Source organism: Lepidochelys kempii, chromosome 1 (assembly GCF_965140265.1).
Source record: "Lepidochelys kempii isolate rLepKem1 chromosome 1, rLepKem1.hap2, whole genome shotgun sequence".
Classification (NCBI taxonomy): domain Eukaryota; kingdom Metazoa; phylum Chordata; order Testudines; family Cheloniidae; genus Lepidochelys; species Lepidochelys kempii.
In genome coordinates this window covers 35,336,174-35,360,345 of record NC_133256.1, presented here as the reverse complement: position 1 = coordinate 35,360,345, position 24,172 = coordinate 35,336,174, and the positions used below count along the sequence as shown (strand labels likewise).

At 44.9% G+C, this 24,172-nt stretch overlaps 1 protein-coding gene across 1 annotated transcript in view; it reads left to right on the top strand.

Annotated features, from left to right (window-relative positions):
• Positions 1-266: 266 nt before the first annotated feature.
• Positions 267-24,172, top strand: part of MSANTD4 (Myb/SANT DNA binding domain containing 4 with coiled-coils) — an 804,538-nt gene continuing 780,632 nt past the window's right edge. The window contains exon 1 of the mRNA XM_073338669.1: positions 267-324. The gene's annotated coding sequence lies outside the window, so the exon portion shown is untranslated. The remainder of the gene's footprint in view (positions 325-24,172) is intronic.

The window sequence follows — 24,172 nt, the reverse complement described above, 5'->3', positions numbered from 1 at the left end:
CTTGCATAATGACTTAGCCACTCCCAGTCTCTATTTAAGCCTAAATTAATAGTATCCAATTTGCAAATGAATTCCAATTCAGCAGTTTCTCGCTGGAGTCTGGATTTGAAGTTTTTTTGTTTTAAGATAGCGACCTTCATGTCTGTGATTGCGTGACCAGAGAGATTGAAGTGTTCTCCGACTGGTTTATGAATGTTATAATTCTTGACATCTGATTTGTGTCCATTTATTCTTTTACGTAGAGACTGTCCAGTTTGACCAATGTACATGGCAGAGGGGCATTGCTGGCACATGATGGCATATATCACATTGGTGGATGTGCAGGTGAACGAGCCTCTGATAGTGTGGCTGATGTTATTAGGCCCTGTGATGGTGTCCCCTGAATAGATATGTGGGCACAATTGGCAACGGGCTTTGTTGCAAGGATAAGTTCCTGGGTTAGTGGTTCTGTTGTGTGGTATGTGGTTGTTGGTGAGTATTTGCTTCAGGTTGCGGGGCTGTCTGTAGGCAAGGACTGGCCTGTCTCCCAAGATTTGTGAGAGTGTTGGGTCATCCTTTAGGATAGGTTGTAGATCCTTAATAATGCGTTGGAGGGGTTTTAGTTGGGGGCTGAAGGTGACGGCTAGTGGCGTTCTGTTATTTTCTTTGTTAGGCCTGTCCTGTAGTAGGTAACTTCTGGGAACTCTTCTGGCTCTATCAATCTGTTTCTTTACTTCTGCAGGTGGGTATTGTAGTTGTAAGAAAGCTTGACAGAGATCTTGTAGGTGTTTGTCTCTGTCTGAGGGGTTGGAGCAAATGCGGTTGTATCATAGAGCTTGGCTGTAGACGATGGATCGTGTGGTGTGGTCAGGGTGAAAGCTGGAGGCATGCAGGTAGGAATAGCGGTCAGTAGGTTTCCGGTATAGGGTGGTGTTTATGTGACCATTGTTTATTAGCACTGTAGTGTCCAGGAAGTGGATCTACAGTGAATTTGTAGAGTGAATTTGTGTGGGGGGGTGGAGGGTGAGAAAACCTGGATTTGTGCTGGAAATGGCCCACCTGATGATCACTTTAGATAAGCTATTACCAGCAGGACAGTGGGGTGGGAGGAGGTATTGGTTCATATTCTCTGTGTATATATAAAGTCTGCTGCAGTTTCCACGATATGCATCTGATGAAGTGAGCTGTAGCTCACGAAAGCTTATGCTCTAATAAATTGGTTAGTCTCTAAGGTGCCACAAGTACTCCTTTTCTTTTTGCGAATACAGACTAACACGGCTGTTACTCTGAAACATAACTTTTGTGTGTCCCTATTGTTACAGACATACTTGCTGACCGGTATTTTGAAATAAATTACCAAAATAATTGAAACTGGTGCGATTTATGTAATGTTGTTTTGACAAATTTGCAGATTTTTAAAATATTGTGCGCCACATTTTTAATTTTTTGGTGCAGAATTTCCCCAAGAGTATGTACCTCAATTCCTCTACCTGCAAAACGGGGCTACTTCACTCCCTCACAGAGGTATGGTGGGATAAATACATTAATGATCAAGAGTGTCTTGGCTATCATGGAGCCATGTGGTACCTAGATGAGAAATGTCAACCCAGGGACTGCAGAGTGCCTAAATCAAGCCTGCCTAAATCAAGCATGTTAGAACCATTAACAACTAAGCCTTTGACCACAAAAGCCCATTTATCACTCCACGAAGAAATATTTTTATCCTGGCCCAGCTTATTTAGCAAAACGATGGCATTTTTTTCTTAGAACTCTTATTCACATTATCCAGCACCACCTCAGCAACAGAATCAGAATTCTTTGGTGTTTCTGGGGGCTTGGCAGCCATGCTCTATTCCTGTTCCAGTAGAAACAGACTTATTTTCCCTGTATCCACATCGTGCTGCCTCACATATGATCGGTATCTTCAAAGCACAGCAGCGTAAAGATTAGCCTTTTCATACTTTGCTAAATCAGTCCTTTGGAAAATAGCCTTCATTTCAGCTTCCAGTAAGCAAGTTACAGTTGTTCTGATGTCATCTTCATCTGGTGGGGGAGCCCTTAATTGTTCCAGCTGGTGGCTAGGCACCAGGTATGCTTTTTCTGCATACTCCATTATTGATTAGCCAAAAGCCTCATTCTAAGAGGGACAGCAAAACTTAACGGAGGTCCAATAACCCCCTCCCTCAACACTGTTTCACCAGATGTTTGTTTCTTTTAAGAGAGATCCTTTTATTACACAGAGCTTTTGTAAATTTGTGTCTGTTTTCAGCACAGGCACTTGATTCTGTCAAAGGGCTGTTTCCTTTTAACGTATTGAGTGCTGTTTCTGAGATGGCCACTACTAAAAGATCAGAGGCTGAATGCAGCACTGTGATTGTGATTTGCTGTGGGAGTGATTTGCTAAGTAATTTTAAAAGAGCCAGGTTCCTTTTCACACCGCTAGATATGTTTCCGGTTCACAGCCTCAGTTGTTAAAAAAGGGCCTGCTGATAATTCATCTCTTGTTATACCCAGCTGAGGGTCTTTTCAAAGTGTTGGGGACACTGGGGCATGGCCACTAGGTAACTCGAGGGGATGGAAGACCACAAGTGTCGATGAAGCCCCCTTGCACTAGGCCCCGGTGTCCTTGGCCCCCCCGCCTGGAGGCACACACAGCAGTTATGCTGAGAATCTGCAACAGTATGTTGCAGAGTCAGACTGCCTGAAACTAAGCAAGGCCAAACAGCGGAGATATGGAAGAACAATGCTGAATAAAGCAGCTTTATGTATAGTTTAACAAATGATACAGAGAATCAGGAAACTAGCTGGGAACTGGATTGGCTGGCTATATGGATACTTGGGGCAGCTTGCTATTGGATAAGTATGCTGGGAAAAAGGATGTATAAAAGCCTGTGTAACTTCCTGCTCTGTGTACAGGATTTGAGATTTTATTCTCCCTGTACCTTTTTGCAGCTGCAAATAAACTTTTCTGCTTCTCCACCCCGTTGTGATTATTGGGTGTAGCACACCGGGTAATGAACCAACTCAAGCTGTTGTTCAGCCTCTCGGCACTGGGTGCTGGCAACAGCTTTTGGCGTCCCTGGGTGGGCTCGAGGCTGCAATTTAGCCTTGCCCGGACCCCTCCTGGAGGTCGAGGATTGCGGCGAGAACCGACGCCCAGCGCGCACCGGTGAGTTCATCGGGGGCCTCTGAGGAGACGCGATTTGATCGACCCCAGAGGGCACAACGGTGCAACGCACTCATATAGTGGAGAAGCTGTTGTGGACGGCGGTGAAGAACCGGTCCCTTAGATGTGGGGGAGCAGCTGCAGGCCACGGTGAAGAACCGGTCCCTTGGATAAGGTAGGAACCTTTTAAAATCCGGATTATATGCTCTGTTGGAACCTGGGGACGCCCAGAGTTACCCTGTAGGTATGGGACAGGGATAGAGCTCAGAGGTTAGGGCATGGTGTACGCCCCTAGAGTGCATTCTAGCAAACTGGAAGGTATTTGGTGCGGATCCGATGACTAAGAGCCAATTAAAACGATTCTGTACAGTTGACTGGCCTCAATATCAACTAGAGGACCAGGAGTGGTGGCCACCAGGAGGGTCAATTAATTACAACACGATCCTTCAGTTACTCCTGTTCTGTCAGAGAACAAGGAAATGGAATGAACATTTGTATGCACATTTGTTTTTGACTTTATGTACTTGACCAGATATTTTACAGCGCTGTAATCTGACTCCGACTGGTTCGGTAGCAGCTAATGTTAGTCCCCAGACCCCCACCCCCACTGTAATGGCAGAGCCGGTGTCCCCTTCGGCCCCCACACTCCCACCGTATAAGGGTAGGATGCCTCGGGTTATAGAGATTGCCCCCTCGGTGGGACTCTATCCTTTGCTTACCGAGACTGTTGTGGCTTGCCCAGGGGCAGACGGACGTCAGGCTACCACTATGCAAGTTTACACCCATGTGCCATTTAATCCAATAGATTTAGCAGCTTTCAAAGCACAGGCTGGGGAATTCTCAACGAACGCAAGCAGGTTTATTTCAGTCTTTGAGGGGTGCCTCAGTAGTCACAAGACGATTGAGACGACTGTAATATCTTCCTGAGAACCTTGTTGTCTGAGGTGGAGAGGGATCAGGTTACAGCTAAGGCAAGGGGAGCGTCAGCGTTCAAGCGAAAAAAAAAAAGAAAGGAATCTATCTGTCAAGTTCCTCTCCAAATAATTGTAAGCGGCTCAGGGCATTTCTGGGTATGGCAGGCTTTTGCAGGATATGGATCCCAGAGTTTGGACTGTGGGCTAAACCCCTGTACGACTGTGTAAAAGGAGCAGATCATGACCCCTTCTATTGGACCCCAGAGGCTAATAGGGCATTTAAAATCCTGAAAAGAAAATTGATGGAAGCCCCAGCTCTGGGCCTGCCAGATCTCTCTAAGCCGTTTCAGTTGTATGTACATGAACGAAGGGGGGTGGCCCTAGGAGTGCTTACACAGCTGTTAGGAGCATGGAGACGTCCCGTGGCTTATTTTTCTAAGCAATTGGATCAGGTTGCAAAGGGTTGGCCGGCATGTTTACGAGCGGTCGCAGCTACTGCCCTATTGCTTGAGGAAGCCGAGAAGCTAACATTGGGAGGGGTTATGCAAATCTATACTCCCCATATGGTCCGAGCCTTATTGGATGCAAAGGGAGGGCTTTGGCTCACCCAGGCTCGGATTGCTCGGTACCAGGCTAAGCTGTTAGAGAACTCTGAAGTCACCCTACAGCCTTGCCCCTCCCTTAACCCAGCCACTCTCTTGCCAGAAACAGAGGAACAGAAACATGACTGTTTAGAGATCATAGATGTCCAGTACTCCAGCCGTCCGGATTTAAAGGATGTACCCCTCCCAAATGCAGATTATGAGTGGTACACTGATGGTAGCCGTACTGTAATAGATGGGCAAAGGAGGGCGGGTTATGCTGTTGTGACCCTCCATGACACTGTGGAAGCTGAAGGTTTGCCTGCGGGGACCTCTGCCCAGCTTGCCGAACTAATAGCCCTGACCCGTGCACTTGAACTGTCAAAAGGAAAGCGGGTCAACATTTTTACTGATTCAAAGTATGCTTTTGGTGTGCTGCAAGCTCATGCTGGCCTATGGAAGCAAAGGGGAATGCTGACAGCCCAAGGCTCCCCAGTCAAGTACGGGCCCCAAATCCTCTGGCTCCTAGAAGCCGTACAACTTCCCGTGGAAGTGGCGGTGGTGCACTGTAAAGCCCGTCAAAGGGAGGATCAAGATGTGGCCAGAGGTAACGCCCAGGCAGATAGAGAGGCTAAGCATGCTGCCACCCTGCCATCCCCTCAGACTGAGAACGCCCATATACATGCCCTTATCCCATCAGTAGGGGAGCTTCCAACCCCTCAGTACTCTGGGGAGGAGAGACAGCTAACTGACAAACTCAGTCTCTGGGAAAAGAAGGGATGGCTCCATTCCCCAGAAGGGAAGGTCCTCCTACCAAAGGGCCTGATCCGGCCAGTGCTGCAAAAACTACATCAAACCACTCATGCTGGCAGGGAAACACTTATCCAACTAATGGGAAAATACTTTATCACTTCCGGACTCCGACCCCTGGCTGCCCAGGTACAAGCGGACTGCTTAGTCTGCCAAAAGAATAACCCCCGACCAGGACATCCTGTGCCACCAGCTTCCCTAGAACCCACTCTGGGCCCCGGACGGGTGTGGCAAATAGACTTTACTGAGTTTCCCTGGACCCAAGGGTTCACATATCTCCTTGTTATAGTGGATCGGTTCAGCGGATGGCCAGAAGCCTTCCCATGCCGGAACTGCACTGCCAGGACAGTGGCCCTCAAGTTTGTTAAGGAGCTCGTTCCTCGCTTTGGACTCCCCCTGTGGATGGAATCTGACAACGGGACACACTTCACGTCAAAAATCATTCAAAGCATCTCACATGCCTTACAGATCCCCTGGAAACTCCATACGCCCTGGAGACTGCAAGCCAGTGGGGTAGTGGAGCGTACCAACCAGATCCTTAAACGGCATCTCTCAAAAGTGTGCCAAGAAGCCTCACTGCGATGGCCTGATGCTTTGCCCCTCGTCCTACTCCGTATCCGCGTTCTCCCAAAGGGTAGATTAGGGCTCAGTCCCTTTGAAATTATGTTTGGAAGGGCATGGCCCATGAATGGCACCCCGGTTCTGTCAGGGGAATGGGAGTTGGGTAATGTTTTTTTATCACAGTATATGTGTTCCCTGTCTGCTGTTCTCTTGTCTCTTCACAGGTATACCAAGGATTCCCAGCCTCTCCCCTTGGACACTCCCGTCCACTCCTTACAGCCCAGTGACTCTGTACTTGTTCGCACCTGGAAAGACGAGCCTCTCCAGGAAAAGTGGAAAGGACCCTATACCGTCCTGCTGATTTCCCATACAGCGGCAAAGATCGAGGGACACAAGAACTGGATCCATCACTCTCGTCTGAAGGCAGTACCTGCCCCCTCGTCAGCAGAACAGTGGACCGTCCAACCTGCTGACTCCTCATCTAGTGACGATCTCGGGCTAAAGCTACTGTTTAAAAGACACAAATAGCGGGCACCTTAATGCTAAAATGGGCCCACCCAGGTACTGAAGACCCTGGGTTGGGAAGACGCTGGTCATAATTAATTGGGTAACATTGTTATTCTCTGTATTGGTATTTCCAAACTGTGCATATCGGGAGCATAACTCCTTTGTTTTGCTTGTGCACCATGTTGCTACTTTAACAAACCAGACTGATTGCTGGGTATGTGCTCCAACTCCACTGTCCCCCAAAACGAAAATGCCCCTTGACATGCTGCCCTTGACCCTAGCAGAATTAGCCACCACCAAAGAGCAGGAAAGAACGGACTCGCCGTTCTGGAATAAGACCTCTTTACAGCAGGCCACCTGTCAGGACCAGGAGTATTCAGTTGCCGTACACACTGAGGAAGTATTATGTTTTACCCGAAACCAATCTGATCACTATGGGCATCCTGTGGGAAAGAGCTCCTGTGTTATTACACAGTGGGCTGATGGGTATTGGATAAAGACCAACAGGGGAGGCCAACAGTGTGGGTGTAATGGTTCCTCCCCTTTTAGGGAAACACTTACAAATAATCTTACCACAAAAAAGGGGTTTGGAAATGTAACTTGCGGTCCAGTTAATATCTCCAATGTAGCGAGCCAATGGTGGGTTTGTAGTGGTTCCTATGGCGAGTGTAATTTGAACGGCACAATTAGAAATGCCCCCACTTGTACCCAATCAGGAGGATGGGATGCCCCCCTAGGGGCATATGAACTGTTTGGAAAAGCAGCCTTAAATATCCCAGGAATCCCCTTAAGAAACAGTCCTTACTGGGCCCTACAGGGTCACTATTTTGTATGTGGCCGAAAGGCTTACAAGGTGCTGCCAGCCAACTGGACAGGTAGCTGTTATATAGCTCATGGAGTTCCTCATCTTTCCATAACTGCCACACTGCCCAAAGGAAAGATTAGAAATGCCCGAGACACCTCTGTTGAGTCACGAGAAAAGACCCTGCGGCGACTGACTAAGGCATTGGAGTGCAATATGAAGAATGCCCTCACAACTGAGAAGCTTGTAGGGTGCTCTGTACTGGGAATAGCGCCACTGGTTTCCGGGCCAGCCATGGCATGCATAGGCCGCTATACTGTAAGGCTGCAGATGGTACTTAAGAAGGTGGCCTTAAAGTTAAAAAACTTGGTTAGTAATTTAGGGTCAGCAGTAAAAACTTTAAATAAAAAGGTACAGCAGCTCAGGACGTTTTCCCTCCAAAACAGGCTGGCTTTGGACTATCTCTTGGCATCCCAAGCAGGGGTTTGTGCCCTCGTCGGGCCCCGATGTTGTGTATATGTAAATGATAGCAGTTATGAAATCTATAAAAAGGTGGTACAGGCTGAGGCCCATGCCCGAGCCGGAGCACAGATTGCCTATACTGCCCCAGAGAACGATTGGTTGCAAACCTTGTTTTCAGGCTGGGGTTTGTCATCTTGGCTTGGTGGTTTATTTAGCCTGCTATTGAAATTTCTCTTTCCTGTATTGCTTGTATTACTGGTATTATGCTGTGCGGTATCATGTGTCAGGGCCCTTTTGCAAAAGTTAATAAGTCATTCTCTTCAGGGCTATCACAAAGTGCTTATGCAAAGTCATATTGTAAAAAAATAAGTAGCCCAAGTGAGAAAACTCAGAGCCAAGGCTGTTGAGTGTTCTCAAAGGGGGGAGTTGTTGGGGACACTGGGGCATGGCCACTAGGTAACTCGAGGGGATGGAAGACCACAAGTGTCGATGAAGCCCCCTTGCACTAGGCCCCGGTGTCCTTGCCCCCCCCCCCCCTCCTGCCTGGAGGCACTCGCAGCAGCTCTGCGTGCTAGGCCCAAGTGTCCTTGGCCCCCCCGCCTGGAGGCACACACAGCAGTTATGCTGAGAATCTGCAACAGTATGTTGCAGAGTCAGACTGCCTGAAACTAAGCAAGGCCAAACAGGGGAGATATGGAAGAACAATGCTGAATAAAGCAGCTTTATGTATAGTTTAACAAATGATACAGAGAATCAGGAAACTAGCTGGGAACTGGATTGGCTGGCTATATGGATACTTGGGGCAGCTTGCTATTGGATAAGTATGCTGGGAAAAAGGATGTATAAAAGCCTGTGTAACTTCCTGCTCTGTGTGCAGGATTTGAGATTTTATTCTCCCTGTACCTTTTTGCAGCTGCAAATAAACTTTTCTGCTTCTCCACCCCGTTGTGATTATTGGGTGTAGCACACCAGGTAACGAACCAACTCAAGCTGTTGTTCAGCCTCTCGGCACTGGGTGCCGGCAACAAAAGTATAAACCACTGGATGCTCTGGAGGGAAAAGCCTTGTTCTAAATCTATAAGCCTCTAGTGTAGAAGCATTTACATCCACGACCAGGTACCCATAAGATATCTTGGTAGCATCCTTGAAAGCTTCTAAAAAAGAATTGGGCCTTGCCAGGGTACATTAGCCAAGCAAGTGTAGCAATTTGTAATTTATCCTGGGGTTTTTAAACAGAACCATGTACTTTGTATTTACGTGGGTAGGAAACAACTGGACACCTTCAAAAGTATGGGGCAATTGCTCCACAAAATTGATAAAAGGGTATTTACAAAGCAATTGTTTATACAAAGGTTGACAGCAATGGTAACACCATACAATATTATGATGCATAACAGACCACATTCGCTCAGCATTATCCAACATATTTTTTATAAAGTAACTTTCCCCAAAGTTGCTAGACCTTGCAAGAATTACAGAAAAGGGGTGTTTCCACCACATGTCCATTTTCAAGAGCTTTTAAACCCTTCCATGTTGACTTTCTTGCTGTAAATGATTTTCTGTGTTTTCTTAAGGATCTTTGTTTCTATCTGCCACTGGTTTTTGTTCCTTATGATAGGCAGCTGCTGCACTTCTGTCTTTTTAGGGGTGTTTTCCCCTGGGTCTACATTATAGTCCAGGATTAGATCTTTCAAGTTGTCAAAATTGATCTTTTTATAGTTTGCTACATTCAGGGTAACCCCTTTGATTTTCACACACAACTTTCCTCCGGATAGTTTGTACGTGTATGTTTTTTTGGACCTGTTAACACAAACTCCTTGATGTGATGTAGGATCTCACTTGTGAGCAGGGCTGGCTCCAGGCTGCAGCAGGTGCTTGGGGCGGCAGTTAGAAAGAGGCAGCAATTCGGCGGCAGCGTCTCCCCTTTGCCGTCCGCGGCAGCAGTTTTTTTCACTGCTTGGGGCGGCAAAAACTGTAGAGCCGGCCCTGCCTGTGAGGTTCCAGTCTCCCTCCTGTCTCTAAATATCACAAGTCTGTGTCATAGGACAGGCAATGTTCTTGCAACCTAACAGGTTGTATAGTTCTAAGTGGCCATAAGCGGTGATGAAACAGGCTATGAAGATGTTCATATTGTCAGAGACTGTATAACATTCTTTTGCATACTTCCAAAACACACAGACTATTTGATCATTGATAAACTTGGAGGATGAAACCTCATAAATGGGGGGAATATAGGGACTGAAAGCATTTGTCAGGGTCTCTTGTGATGCTGGTATTGGGTATGTTTGCTCTTTGCCCCAAATTTACCTGACAGAATTTAAAAACAGTTTACCAATGTGGCACTTTTTGGTCCCATGTTGGTATAAAAGCATGCTTTCTTTCTGGTAGAAATCATGAATGTACTTATTTTGTTTTTCTTCCTCCTCACACCAGTTGGGATACCCCCAAAGCCTCTTGTTTCTGATCTGGTGTAATTTTATGTACTCAAAGAGTTTGTCAGATTTTTTTTTCACAATACCAGATCTCATAGATTTTCAATACCCTGCACCCTTTGCTATAGCTACATTCAATTCCACAGTGCCCCAAGTCCCCACAATGGCCCTCTCTTCATCAGTGTGGCTGCTTCTGTCCTGCTGCTCAGTTTCCACACAGGTGAACCACAGTAGGAACATAAATTTGCCACCCATTCTGACAGGTAACAGTGGGGAAAAAGAGGCCCTATGGGGGTGCACTGTAACTTTTGTAATTACAAAACAATTTGTGAGCAAGCAAAATTTATCATGAAGGATTTTGGGGTATCCGATAAGGTATTCTCTGGTTTTGTTTATGAAAGGGTAAGACTGGTAAAATCGTAATAGTGGATTTCTTCACCAAGATTAGGTTTGTAATACAGGCAAATAGCATCAGTCCACCACCCCGCACCCCCCAAATCAGCATCCTAAGGCACAGAGGTTGAGGCAATTGGACTTTAAGAAATCTGCAAGATCCCTATCAGTTTCTATCATCACCTTCCACTCTTACTCCTAGAAAGTCCTAACTACATACACTCGTCTTTTGAGATATGCAGTCTTGAGCTGTGCCGTGGAATAAAGAAACTTGAAGTTGTCCTCATCACAGGGTCCTGCATTCTTTTTCAATAACAGGTGCCACAAAAGCAAGCTATATCTGAATATTTGATTTGTGAGAGGGAGACAAGAGCAGATGAATAGCCGGGGTAAAATATCTCTGTTTCGGTCTGACTGTTTTCTGGAGGCAGAAATGCTACAGTGTTGGACTGTAAAAATATAAACCTGTACATAGCCCTGCAGAGAGCTGCCAGAATTATGTACTGGAAAAGATCTATATACAATTATACCTCAGAGAGAGAGAGAGTGGGGAGGAGGTGTTTCCTTTTGCTAGAAGGGTTTCTCCAGCCACAGAAATACATTTTTAGCACTAACACGTTTCACTGTACTCCCAATTTCAAAAGCACACAAACAGCCTACACATGATTTTGCCTCTCATAGAGAGAAGAAAAACAGCCCTACTTTATATATCTCCTTTTCTGGGAAACACTAACTTCTTTTTTCATTTGATAAAGGTATTTTATATACTGCTAAAATACATAAACCAACTTTTAAAACCCATTTTAAAACACACACAAAGACATTTATTCACAGAGTAAAAAGCCCAGTAACTAAAAAACCACCCAAAATCAAATGGTTTGCAACAAAATATTGTTTAAAACCACACACCTATGTACATTTTTTCCTGAGGATAAACTTACATTTTCCCATAGAAAAAAGACATATTGTATATGCCTCTAAACCACAAATAACAATTTAAGCATTACAACTAAGGGCTTGTCTACACTTACTGTGGATCAACGCTGCAGCAATCAATCCACTAGAGGGTCAATTTAGTGGGTCTAGTGAGGATCCACTAAACTGACCGCTAATCGCTCTCCTGTTGATTCTGGTATTCCACTGGAAAGAGAAACATAAGGTAAATTGACAGGAGAGTTTCTCCAGTAGACCCAGAGCACCATAGACACCGCAATAAGTTGACCTAAACTTCGTCAACTCCAGCTACGTTATTTATGTAGCTGGAGTTGCATAACTTAGGTCAACTTAACCCTGTAGTGTAGACCTACCCTAAGTAAAGAAAACCCACCCCTTTTTAAAAAGAGACAATTAAAAGCACGGTTCCAGAAATTTACTTTCCAGCAAAGGATAAAGGGGTATTGGTACATGGTCCTTCTGTTTTCTTACTCAACCACTGTAGCTATTTTACAAATATTTTATATCAATGTTATGCAGACCCTGACCTCATTGCTTTACACTTTGTTTGGCATTCTGCCCTTTTTGAGATCGGGCACTTTTTGTGTATTACAGATTAGGAACAGACTTAATTTTGAAAATAAAATATTTTTAAACTTGTCACCACTTCCTGAATTATCAGAGGTTTGACACTCGTTGCTTTTCATTTTACCTTCTTAAAAATTGGAATTAAATTAAATTAAATTGGGCACTAGCCTGATTGCCCAAATCTCAATATTTATAAAAATTGTTTACTAATCCTTTTGCAAACCATAACATCTTACTCTGTTATAATGTTAAGGGAACTGTGGCATCTCCTTACACATATGCTGAAGGCAATAGACTCACCCAGGCAATTTCAGAAAGAGATTGATTAAATCAGGAACTCCAAGTTATATCAATGGATTTGAGTCAGCTGTATTGTTCTCAAACACATGGTTTGAAAGATAAAGCTATAAAACAGTGATTTTTTTGCTTTAATTTAAACACAGGGTTTTTATTGTCACCAAATTCTACTTCAAACATTCCAACTTCTTGTTGTAAAATAGGTCTCTCTCTCTCTCTCTTTTTTTTTTTAAAGACAATAGCTAGGTCTCACAAGTTATTTTGTTTAAAAGACATACAACCCCCCTGAAAGCTCCTTTGGGGACCCTTCAAAACCCCCATTTTATTTAAGGACCTGCACAGGCCTTGTAACAGAAACACAGATAGACACAATGACCTTTTAAAAAGATATTTTTATTTAGAGATACCAAATTTTATTATATTTTATGCTACAAAATATGTTGTTTGTCCCCTTTCCATTCTCCAACTTAATCCTTTTAGATTTGTAATAAATAGTCTTTTTCCTAAACAGGGTTCTGTTCTGTGGGGATTAGGTAGTCAATATAATGCAATAAGTGGGTATCCTTCGGTTTGCTAATTTTCTCTAAAAAACTGTTAGTGTCTTGAGCACTTTGCACAGCATTTACCAAGGCCACAACTAACGCTAAATTTCCTTCTGTTAAGCACAGCTATAGAAATAACAGCATTTAATAAGCTTTCCAAACACAGGTCAACACACAGGGCCCAGAGCTTGCAGTTGACATCTTCTGAAGTCCAATTCACACAGGCATGATGCTGCTGGCCTGGCACATCTCACATTGTAAGCCCTCACAATCTTCAGATAGCTTCTTCCTAAGACAATGAGTAAGGACAGCATAAACAGAAAGGTGTACAATAGATCACATAACTCTTTCATGCTCACAATATGGCACAGGCACAGTGCCAAGTGCCTTCCTTAAATGCAATAGCCATCATCCTCTTCACACTTGGTGTCCTCTTGAATAATTTGTCTCTGTATTGAGCAAAAAACCAGTTGGGCTGATTTCATCTTTGCTCTCTGACGCAACACTGCTAAGGAACAATGGATCTTCCAGAAAGACATCATTAAGCTGTCGAAAGAGTTTCAGAAAAGAAACCGCTGTACATCCCCTGCTTTAGATTTACGCAAACCCAGGTCAGTCCCTATCCCATTACAATCCCTTAATCTGAACTTTTTATAGTCTATTTGCCTGAGCAATATCTTCATTCACCTTATCCCACAGTAACTCAGCGGTGGCTTGGTTACCTTTCTCCATGAGTTTAGCTGTCGGAAGGGCATCATGCTTGTCAGTGTGACTCACTATCACAGAATCCTATAACATCCCTCAGGAGGTCATCTAGTCCAACCCCCTGCCCAGAGCAGGACCAATCCCCAACTAAATAATCCCAGCCAGGGTTTTGTCGAGCCTGAACTTTAAAACCTCTAAGGAAGGAGATTCCACCACCTCCATAGGTAACCCATTCCAGTGCTTCACCACTCTCCTAGTGAAAAAGTTTTTCCTAATATCCAACCTAAACCTCCCCACTGCAACTTGAGACCATTTCTCCTTGTTCTGTCATCTGGTACCACTGAGAACAGTCTAGATCCATCCTCTTTGGAACCCCCTTTCAGGTAGTTGAACACAGCTATCAAATCCTTACTTATTCTTCTCTTGTGCAGACTAAATAAGCCCAGTTCCCTCAGCAGTTCCTCATAAGTCATGTGCTCCAGCCCCCTAATCATTTTTGTTGTCCTCTGCTGGACCCTTTCCAATTTTTCCACATCCTTCTTGTGGCATGGGGCCCAAAACTGGATACAGTACTCCAGATGAGGCTTCACCAATGCTGAATAGAGGGGAATGACCACGTCCCTCGATCTGCTGGCAATGCTCCTACTTATACAGCCTAAAATGCTGTTAGCCTTCTTGGCAACAAGAAGGGTCTCATGGGTCTCACTGTCAGGTTCCAGCATATCCATCACCGGCTGGGCCAAAGGGCTCCCCTCAGCTGCTCCCCCTCCTCAAACTGTCACTGATGTAGCTCTTCCTTGGCAGTCAATGGAGCAGCCTCAAAGCTAAAATGAATTCCTTAGTTCTCAGGGGGCAGTGAAGGATGCCCTGTTTCCTCTCAGCATTTCTCTTCCTGTTGTCCTATGGGGCTGGAATCCACTGCAACTGGTAGAGGGCACAGGGAGGAGTTCTTATAAGGGACACATGACCATGACCCTCTTCTGGATGGGTCACACCAGCATGGGCACTTGCACTGATTGGCCACCCTGCTCTTGGAGAGGACCTATGGTGCTGAAACCCTCTCTGATTGGTGGAAGGTGGCACAGGGAGTTCTTAGAGGAGTCACATGCCACTCGTTGCTTCCAGCCACATGCCAACCTCTGCCCCAGAAGTAATACCCCAGTGGGAGGGTCTTTTGGGATAGGGTTGGGTTCAAAGTTTTAGTGGTTACACTACTACCATAAACTCCAACTGATTTCAATGGAAGGCCAGGGCACTTAGGCTCAGATCCTCAAAGGTGTTTAGGCTCCTGGCTTCCACTGAAATCAGTAACCTAGTATCTAGTAACCTAGTAATCAGTAACCTGGTAGCCTAGCTATCTTTGAAGATCTGGATCTTAGTACATCCTAGGACTGAGCCTTTAGCTTGTGCCGCAGGAGTCTGTAAGAGAGATGGCAATGGAATTTCTCTTCCTATTAGATCCTCAGGGATTTGTGATTTTAATGAAGAACACCTGGAGCAGGTTTATCATTTTCCCTTTTAAATGCCTGTGCCAAAATTTTCAGACATGGAGGTCACTGAAGTCAATGGGAATTGCAGGAACTCAGCACCCATGAAAAACTGGACCATTTTTGATTACTGTTTTTATTTGCTAACACCTAGTAGCCCTAAGAGTGGGGTCCCATTACACTGGGCAGAATATAAATGCACAGTAAAAGACAATCCTGCCCTGAAGAGAAACAAAAACACAGAGAAGTGAGGTGATTTGCCCAAAGTTGCACCATAAATAGGCCTCTCCCACATTCACAGTCCATTTTGGTCAATTTCACAGTCATAGGATTTAAAAAATTGTAAATATCATGGTTTCAGCTGTTTAAACCTGAAATTTCATGCTATTTTAGGGGGCCTGACCCACAAAGGAGTTATGGGGGGTCGCAAAGTTATTGTAGGGGTGGTTGCGGTACTGCTACCCTTACGTCTGCGCCGCTGCTGGCGGCGGTGCTGCCTTCAGAGCTGGGCAGCTGGAGAGCAGCGGCTGCTGGCCGGGAGCCCAGCACTGAAGGCAGACCTGCCGCCAGCAGAAGCACAGAAGTAAGGATGGCCTGGTATGGTGTTGCCACTCTTACTTCTGTGCTGCTGCCCGCAGAGCTGGGCCCTCAGTCAGCCGCCACCACCCTCCGGCCTCCCAGCTTTGAAGGGAGGGTGGCAATACTGTGACACCCTGTAGTGGGGTGGTCACACCCTCCTGCCTTAAAGGGCTTAAAACAGCCCAGGAGAGGGATGTGGCTGGGAGCAAGCAGTTCCCAGGCTGACTGGGGGAAGCAGGCTCAGCTGTGGCCATGCCCCAATCAGGGCTCAGCTGGCCCTTATAAGAGGGCAGTGGGCCAGGAGCACACAGAGTCTCTCTCTGCCTTTAGAAGGGAAAGGGCCTGGTTGCTGGGGAGCATACCTGGGTACCTAAGGTGAAGCAGGGCTGGGGAAGGCCAGAGGAGCTGGGAGGTTCCAGACTGGAAAAAACCCAGGCTACAGGCCTGGCAGATGGCCTAAGATAGATACTACGGTTGCAGGGGGCAGCCCACGGGTAGGCAGAGGCAGCAGGTCCAAACTTCCCTTGCCTGGGATGATTGGCTTATACACTGCAGTCCGCCCCATTGTGTGGGGGCTCAATGGTGACTGTCAGTAGCCAAAGACTGAGGCGAGGTGGGGATAGTGGGTGGGGTTCCCCAGGGAGGGGAGATCCAGAGACTGTGGGGGTACTGTCAGGGCATAGCTCCCTGGGTAAGAGGGGCACCGGGGTCCGGGAGGGACATGGGGGCAAGCAGGACACCGGCCTGCAGAGGATGCTCCGGAAGCTAGAAGAGCTAATTCCCTGAGAGTCCAGCAGGCGGCACTGCAGGGTTGAGTCCTGCCCTGTGACACGCCCCTTAAAATAACCTTATGCTCTCCCCCCCCCCCCCCGGCGCAACTCCCTTTTGGGACAAGACCTCCAATTTGAGAAATGCTGGTCTCCCCCAGGAAATCTGTATAGTATAGGGTAAAAGCACACAAAAGACCAGATTTCACGGTCCATGACATGCTTTTCATGGCTGGGAATTTGGTAGGGCCCTAACCATAAATGAGTAGTAGAACTCAGATCTCCTGTGGAGGTCTATCTGTTAGCCAATTCTGCCTCTTCAAGGGTGAGTGCTTTAATATGGATTTAGAGCCTTACTCTAGGCATGCCCTCAATATGGATTTAGAGCCTTATTCTGGCGCCCCGCCATAAACCGTTTCGTATTTGTGCGTATTCTCTCTGAATCCCTTTCCAAATGATTTAAATTTGTTGCTGGGGATGAAGAGAGAATAAAATCCTTGGAAATTACCCTAACCTGCAGAAGCTCCTCTGTAATGTTGGATTGCGGTCTCTGCTCCCACAAGTTGACATTTTGAAAAGAAGTGGATCAAATATTTGATGCCTACAGCTGTCTTCTTGTTGACTAATTCATTTGTCAGCAGTGACTGTGACTATTGGAGGCTATTTGTGACTTATGAGCCAAATTGTCACTGATTAAAATACAGGCTGTTTAAACTGACAGGACAAGACTTGAAAGAAGAAAGCAAATCTATAACTTCTCAGTACAAAGAGAGCCTCCCCCTAGCATGATGTTCCCAGTGGGGATGGGGGGCTCTGAATGAGGAGAATCCAGCTTGCCCAACCAACCACTGTGTACTACCTAACCTGAGACTTGAAACCGGTTTTATTTTCTAATAGCGTGAGGCATAGAACTGATGCTGACAACTTACATGACACATAGCCCTGCAAGCAGTGATTCTGCCAGGATTACCAAGCAAATGTTACCTAAAGAGGTATTCTAACAATTCCTCCTGGGTATTGGGCACCAGTGGTCTTTCTGTCACCATTAATTGTAGAGGAATTGCAAAGCTCTGTGTTCAGTGAGCAAAGGGGTCTTCTGCCCCTTCTCAAAGCCAGGTTACGATCCTTCAGTTAATGGTGGGCATACCCCTCATACATCTAGCGAGATACATCCGTTTATGACCCATATGTTTTGGATTGTACATGGGTTTATTGTAGTCTGTGAAAACAAATAGCTCATTCCATTTCTATTGGGAGACCAGTATGCCTTTCATGCAGTATCTCAGCATGATGGAATGGTTTGGTTTTTCCTTGGGAGAGCCTGTTGCCATAGAGAAATGAATACTGCGATAAGACCCTATATAGGGGTGCACTGTGTGTATTTTGGGTGTATCGTGAGGCATGAAGCTTAGCGCATCAAACCACCCAAGCGATGCACCAAGAGATGAAACCATCAGTGCAGGTTGCTAAACAGTACGGCACGAGTGCACTGCAGGAGCCTACCAGCAGCTGATTGCTCCTACAGCTTGGCTTTTTTGTGCAGGGGAGGGGAGGTTTATAAAACACATCCTCTCAATATGAAAATGGTAGGGAAAGGTTACAAGAATACAATTACAGTCTAACTGGCTGATGTGGAGGTAATTTGGTCTCATGGATAGGACACTAACCTAGGAGTCAGGAGACTTTTTTTTTTTTTTTTTTTTTAAATCCCCAGCTCTGCCACTGCGTAACCATGGGCAGGTCACCTCACCTCACTATGTCTCTGTTCCCCCGCACACTCTTTGTCTCCTCTGTTTAAAATGTTAGGTCTGAGAGGCAAGGACTGAAGACAAATGAGTTTAAGAGCAATCTGCCTAGTGCTAATGAGCCACCTACCTGTGTGATCCCGTAGGCCTTCCTGCGAGCCAAGAATAACCTTGTGGCTGCTCAGCAGTACTTCTAATAACGTAGGACTGGCTTCCCCTGTGCCTCTTACCCGTCTCCTCATTTGTTACCTGGGACTTAAATGCACAATGCTTTGCACCTGTGCTGTGCAGGATCAACCCTGAAGTGTTTTGAGGGAGACTTGGATTTTGGTGTGACTGTTCCAAGTGACAATGTCAGCTAATGAGATCTGTGTTAATATTAGACACAGGGCATCTGCAGCCTAACCCTCCTCAGCGAAATCCACAGAAGGGTCCAGCTACCTCCTTAACCGCAGCAAGCTTTAGCATCAGCTCTTAGGGCAGCAGCATCCCACCCATTGTACAATGAGATCATGGTGAGGCAGCTCTCCCACATCCAGTGCCGTGCTGCACAGATAGATGACTGCTGGTGCGTTACTGCACGACAGCGTTCCTTCAGTGTTGTTTGCTCAGTCCCCTTATGTGGGTCATGCAGAAAAATCCCTGACATCAATCAAACTCTGCTCAGACATCAATGCAGAGCCCTGCACTTCACAGCCTATTTTGGATGAATGTTTGGCAACCCATTCACCTTTTGTACTCTAAAAGACCCAAAGGGTACACCAGATACCCTGTCTGTGTACTAACGTTGTACTATGGACTAATTCATCCAATGACTGACTGTAAAATCATTCACGTCTGACTAGTGTCCTTTAAGGGGTAAATGTTCAATTCATCATGACAAAGAAAACTGATTTAATTCTTTGCTGAGATTACAAATTTGGCAGATAAAGGTGAATGCAAATATATAATATATTTAGACTTTTGTCAGGGGGTTTACTTGGTATGCCACGACATTCTGATTTAAAAATTAGCGCTATACAATATCAATAAAGTGCATATTAAATGGATTAAGAACTAACTGACAGATCTAAAAAAAATCTGTCATAATCGAAAGGCAGATGTTTCTAGTGGGGTACCACAGGGAGTGGTACGAAGCCCAATGGTATTCAGCATTTTCATCCATGATCTGGAGGTAAATATAAAGTTACTGTTGATAAAAATGGTGGATTACCAACAGATTGATAAATAATGATGGGGACTGGGTAGTCATACAGCACTCTCTGGATCACTTGATAAGCGGGGCTCATTCAAACACAATGTGTTTTTAGTACAGACAAATGCAAAATTATACATCTCGGAGGAATTATATATCTAGGCATTATGTCCAGAACGGGGGGTCTGTATCCCAGAAAGCAGTGCCACTGAAACGGATTTAGGGGTCATAGAGAATGAGCAACTCACCATGAGCTCCCAGTGCGATGCTGTGGCAAAGGGGCAAATGCAATCCTTGGGTATATAAACGGGGAAGTAGGAGACTGAGCAGGGAGGTGATTTTACTTCTGTATATGACATTGGTGAGATTGATAGTGGAATACTGCATCCTGCTCTGGTATCCGTATTTTAGAAAGGATGTTGAAAAATTGGACAAGATGCAGAAAAGAACCACCAAAAATATTGTGGGCAAGAGAAAAGCCTTGCAGTGAGAGACTTCAAGAGCTCAGTCTGTTCAGTTTATCAGTAAAAAGACTGAAAGGTGACTTGATTGCAGCATGTACTTTCACAGGCAGAGAACACCAGAGCTGTGAGAGAATAATACTAAAGGATTCTTCAATCTGGCAGAGAAATACATAACAAGAACCAACGTCTGGAATTAGTCAGACAAATTCAAATGACAAATTAGGCACAAATTTTTAAAAGTGACAGTGATTAACTACTAGCACAGACTAGCAAGGGAAGTGGTGAGTTCTTCTTTTCTTAAAAAGAAAAGGAGTACTTGTGGCACCTTAGAGACTAACCAATTTATTTGAGCGTGAGCTTTCGTGAGCTACAGCTCACTTCATCGGATGCATGCCGTGGAAACTGCAGCAGACTTTATTTATACACAGAGAATATGAAAAAATACCTCCTCCCACCCCACTGTCCTGCTGGTAATAGCTTATCTAAAGTGATCATCAGGTGGGCCATTTCCAGCACAAATCCAGGTTTTCTCAAATCCATTCTTTTCTTAATGTCTTAAAATCAAGCTGGGATGCCTTTCTGGAAGATTTGCTTTTTAGCCAAACACAAGTTATGCTTTAGTCAAACACCAATTATTGACCTTAAAACAGGGGTAACTAGGTGAAATTTAATGGCCTGTGATATACAGGAGGTCAGACTAGATCATAGAATCATAGAATATCAGGGTTGGAAGGGACCTCAGGAGGTCATCTAGTCCAACCCCTTGCTCAAAGCAGGACCAATCCCCAATTAAATCATCCCAGCCAGGGCTTTGCCAAGCCTGTCCTTAAAAACTTCTAAAGAAGGAGATTCCACCACCTCCCTAGGTAACCCATTCCAGTGTTTCACCACCCTCCTAGTGAAAAAGTTTTTCCTAATATCCAACCTAAACCTCCCCCACTGCAACTTGAGACCATTACTCCTTGTTCTGTCCTCTTCTACCACTGAGAATAGTCTAGAACCATCCTCTCTGGAACCACCTCTCAGGTAATTGAAAGCAGCTATCAAATCCCCCCCTCATTCTTCTCTTCTGCAGACTAAACAATCCCAGTTCCCTCAGCCTCTCCTCATAAGTCATGTGTTCCAGACCCCTAATAATTTTTGTTGCCCTTTGCTGGACTCTCTCCAATTTATCCACATCCTTCTTGTAGTGCAGGGCCCAAAACTGGACACAGTACTCCAGATGAGGCCTCACCAATGTCGAATAGAGGGGAACGATCACGTCCCTCGATCTGCTGGCTATGCCCCTACTTATACATCCCAAAATGTCATTGGCCTTCTTGGCAACAAGGGCACACTGTTGACTCATATCCAGCTTCTCATCCACTGTCACCCCTAGGTCCTTTTCCGCAGAATTGCTGCCTAGCCATTCAGTCCCTAGTCTGTAGCGGTGCATTGGGTTCTTCCGTCCTAAGTGCAGGACCCTGCACTTATCCTTGTTGAACCTCACCAGATTTCTTTTGGCCCAATCCTTCAATTTGTCTAGGTCCCTCTGTATCCTATCCCTGCCCTCCAGCGTATCTACCACTCCTCCTAGTTTAGCATCATCCGCAAATTTGCTGAGATGACCTAATGGTTCTTTCTGACCTTAAATTCTAAGGATAGAGGCCAACCTGATCATGCAACAATTATACATTTAATTCATGCATGCCAAAAATTGGTCATGCAAATCTCACAGATAAGCAGGTACAAGTCTAGATGGCACTCAATCAAGCAGTGGGATACACACCAACTAATTTGTGCATTAATTGCTCTTATATTCTTTCTTTCAACATTGCTTCAATTTTCTTGTCAAAAAATCACACCTGAACTGATGGTGTAATTCATCTGTGGAACATTTTGGGTTCTAGGTGACAAAGTCACTGATTCCCCGGGCACAAAAATAATTGAAAGAATTGAAAGATAAACTCCTGGAATCTAAACTCATTATTCACAGGTATGAAATGGCGACTCTATGTAAAACCTAGTCTCTCTCTCACTTCCTCAACACCTTCCTGCTTCACTTCCCCTGTTTGTAAACTGGAGGTGGTGATACCTACCTTCTGGGGTTATTCCGAGGCTTATTTTACATTTTAATGGTGCTTTGAGATCCTTGGATGTAAGGATAGACATTTATTATATTAAACCATGACTAGTGAGATGGAGATAGAGAGACTGCAGCAGATTTTCAAAACCTGGTCCTCCTTTTGGGCCTGAAATTTTCATTTAGGGAAAAATTAGATCATTTAAATTTACCAATCAAGTACTTAGATATGCAAAAAAAGGGGCTGGGCTGAAAGTCAGGACCATTAAATTGCATTGAAGGTTAAGGTGTAAAAGCATATGCTGTTCCCTAGGGAAGGAAGTTTGTCTAGCAAAATTGTCTGAGAATCAGGACTCTTAGGTTCTGTATCTGGCTCTGACATTGGCTTGATGTGTGACCTTGGGCAAGTTATCTCAACCTCTTTTTGCCTCAGTTTCCCTATCTGCCAAAAAAATATAATACATGTGTACCATAACTTACTTGGGAGGCCTTAATGAATGGGTGCTTATGAAATATTTTGACATCCTCGGGAGCCAGCTGCTAGTAAATGAAAAGTTGTTTTATTTATTCTGTAAGCAAAAGCAGGGGAGGATTTCAGGTGATCAGCTGTAACTTTAGAAACGCACTGCATGTGTCTGAGGACCAGTCTATTAGCATGGATGCCAACAGCGCCTCTCTTCATCGTTGCACAGAGGATGAATGATTTCACACAGTGATGCCATGTTTCCATCAGTGTTCTATAAATGGAGTCATAGGAACATCTTGCAGTCTTGCTTGGATGCCTGTAATTGTTTCAGACTCAGAACAGAAATCTGTACTAACTCATAATCTTTGCCACATGAAAAGAAGGATTTTTTTTTTAAAAAACATAAAATGTTAAATGTGAGTCTGGTAGCTTCTAAAAATGCAGTGTCTCACCGTTGGGTAATATTACTCCCAGATCAGTTCATACTGATCTGAATGAACATCTTAAGAAAACAGGAACAGCCACTCAGTAATTACACTTACACCAGCATAATTTTCACAATCCCCATAAATCTGTTGACACATGGTAATAGTGGCTTTTCTTCATGGTACTGATTTCAGATTTCTCTGATGGATTGGTATACCCACTGCATTTCATTGCTAATTTCATCCTGACCATACAAGTTAACAATTTTCCTGGAGAGCTGACTGTTTGAAAATGCACCCAGATAGTGTGTGTCTCACTGAAGAAGATATTGTCTGTTGTAGTACCTTTTTATTTTAGAAACACAGAAAGGTTCAGCATACAAAAGAGGCTGTTTTAAAGGAGGCTATTAAGTAGCTTAGCATCTCATCCAGAATGTCCATAAAGGTCTAATTAACTGACTGATTTTTAAAACCCAGGCTCTCTTTTTGCAATTGCAGTTTGCTCGTTATAAGTAATGGCAGGCACATTTATTTGTGGGAACAGCGGAGGTCATGGACATCAGAACTCCAGATTGCGACTGTCAGGCACAGGGCTAGTTTCCCCCCCTCCCCCATCATTATTTGCAGGCACAAAAAGGGAGAACAGGATAAGGCCTCTTTAAATAGCTTTCTTTAAAAAATCTATCGTTCTACCACCCGCGGAAGGAGCCTTTCTCCTCCCAACACAGCCACCATTTTAGCAGGATGAATAACTATGCAAAGCACGATCATCCCTGCTGCATATATTGCAAATGTTAACTAACAAACAAACCCAGAGAAGAGAATGCTGTTTGCAAATCAAATGGCACAACTGGAAAAGGGTAAAATCAGGGGGAAAATATGCAGATTCTACCCTGAATTAGGGTAGCTGAGCGCCACTCTGCTGGATGCCCTAAGCCCACTTCGCCTACTCCAGGAAGGCTGTCTCAGTTTAGAGGGATTGTATAATGTATAATACATATTGTATATATTGTATATATGTAATGTATATATTGTATAATACAAAGCTGCTGTAGTGACTTCTACACCTTTTCCCTCCCACACTGAATGCTGCAAGGGGAGTGGCAGGGGAAGAGGACAGGCCAGGGTTTGTTTTCTTTGTCTTTGTTTCTGGCAATTTCTAGCTACTGTATAGACTCTTCAGTCGGCTATAGCTTGCAACTGGGGACTGGCTCAGTGCAAAGCAGTCTCAGGTCAGGTCAAGCCACTAACTGGCCGGTCAGGCCACTAACTGGAAGAAGACAAAATAAATAAAAACAGCCATCACCAGA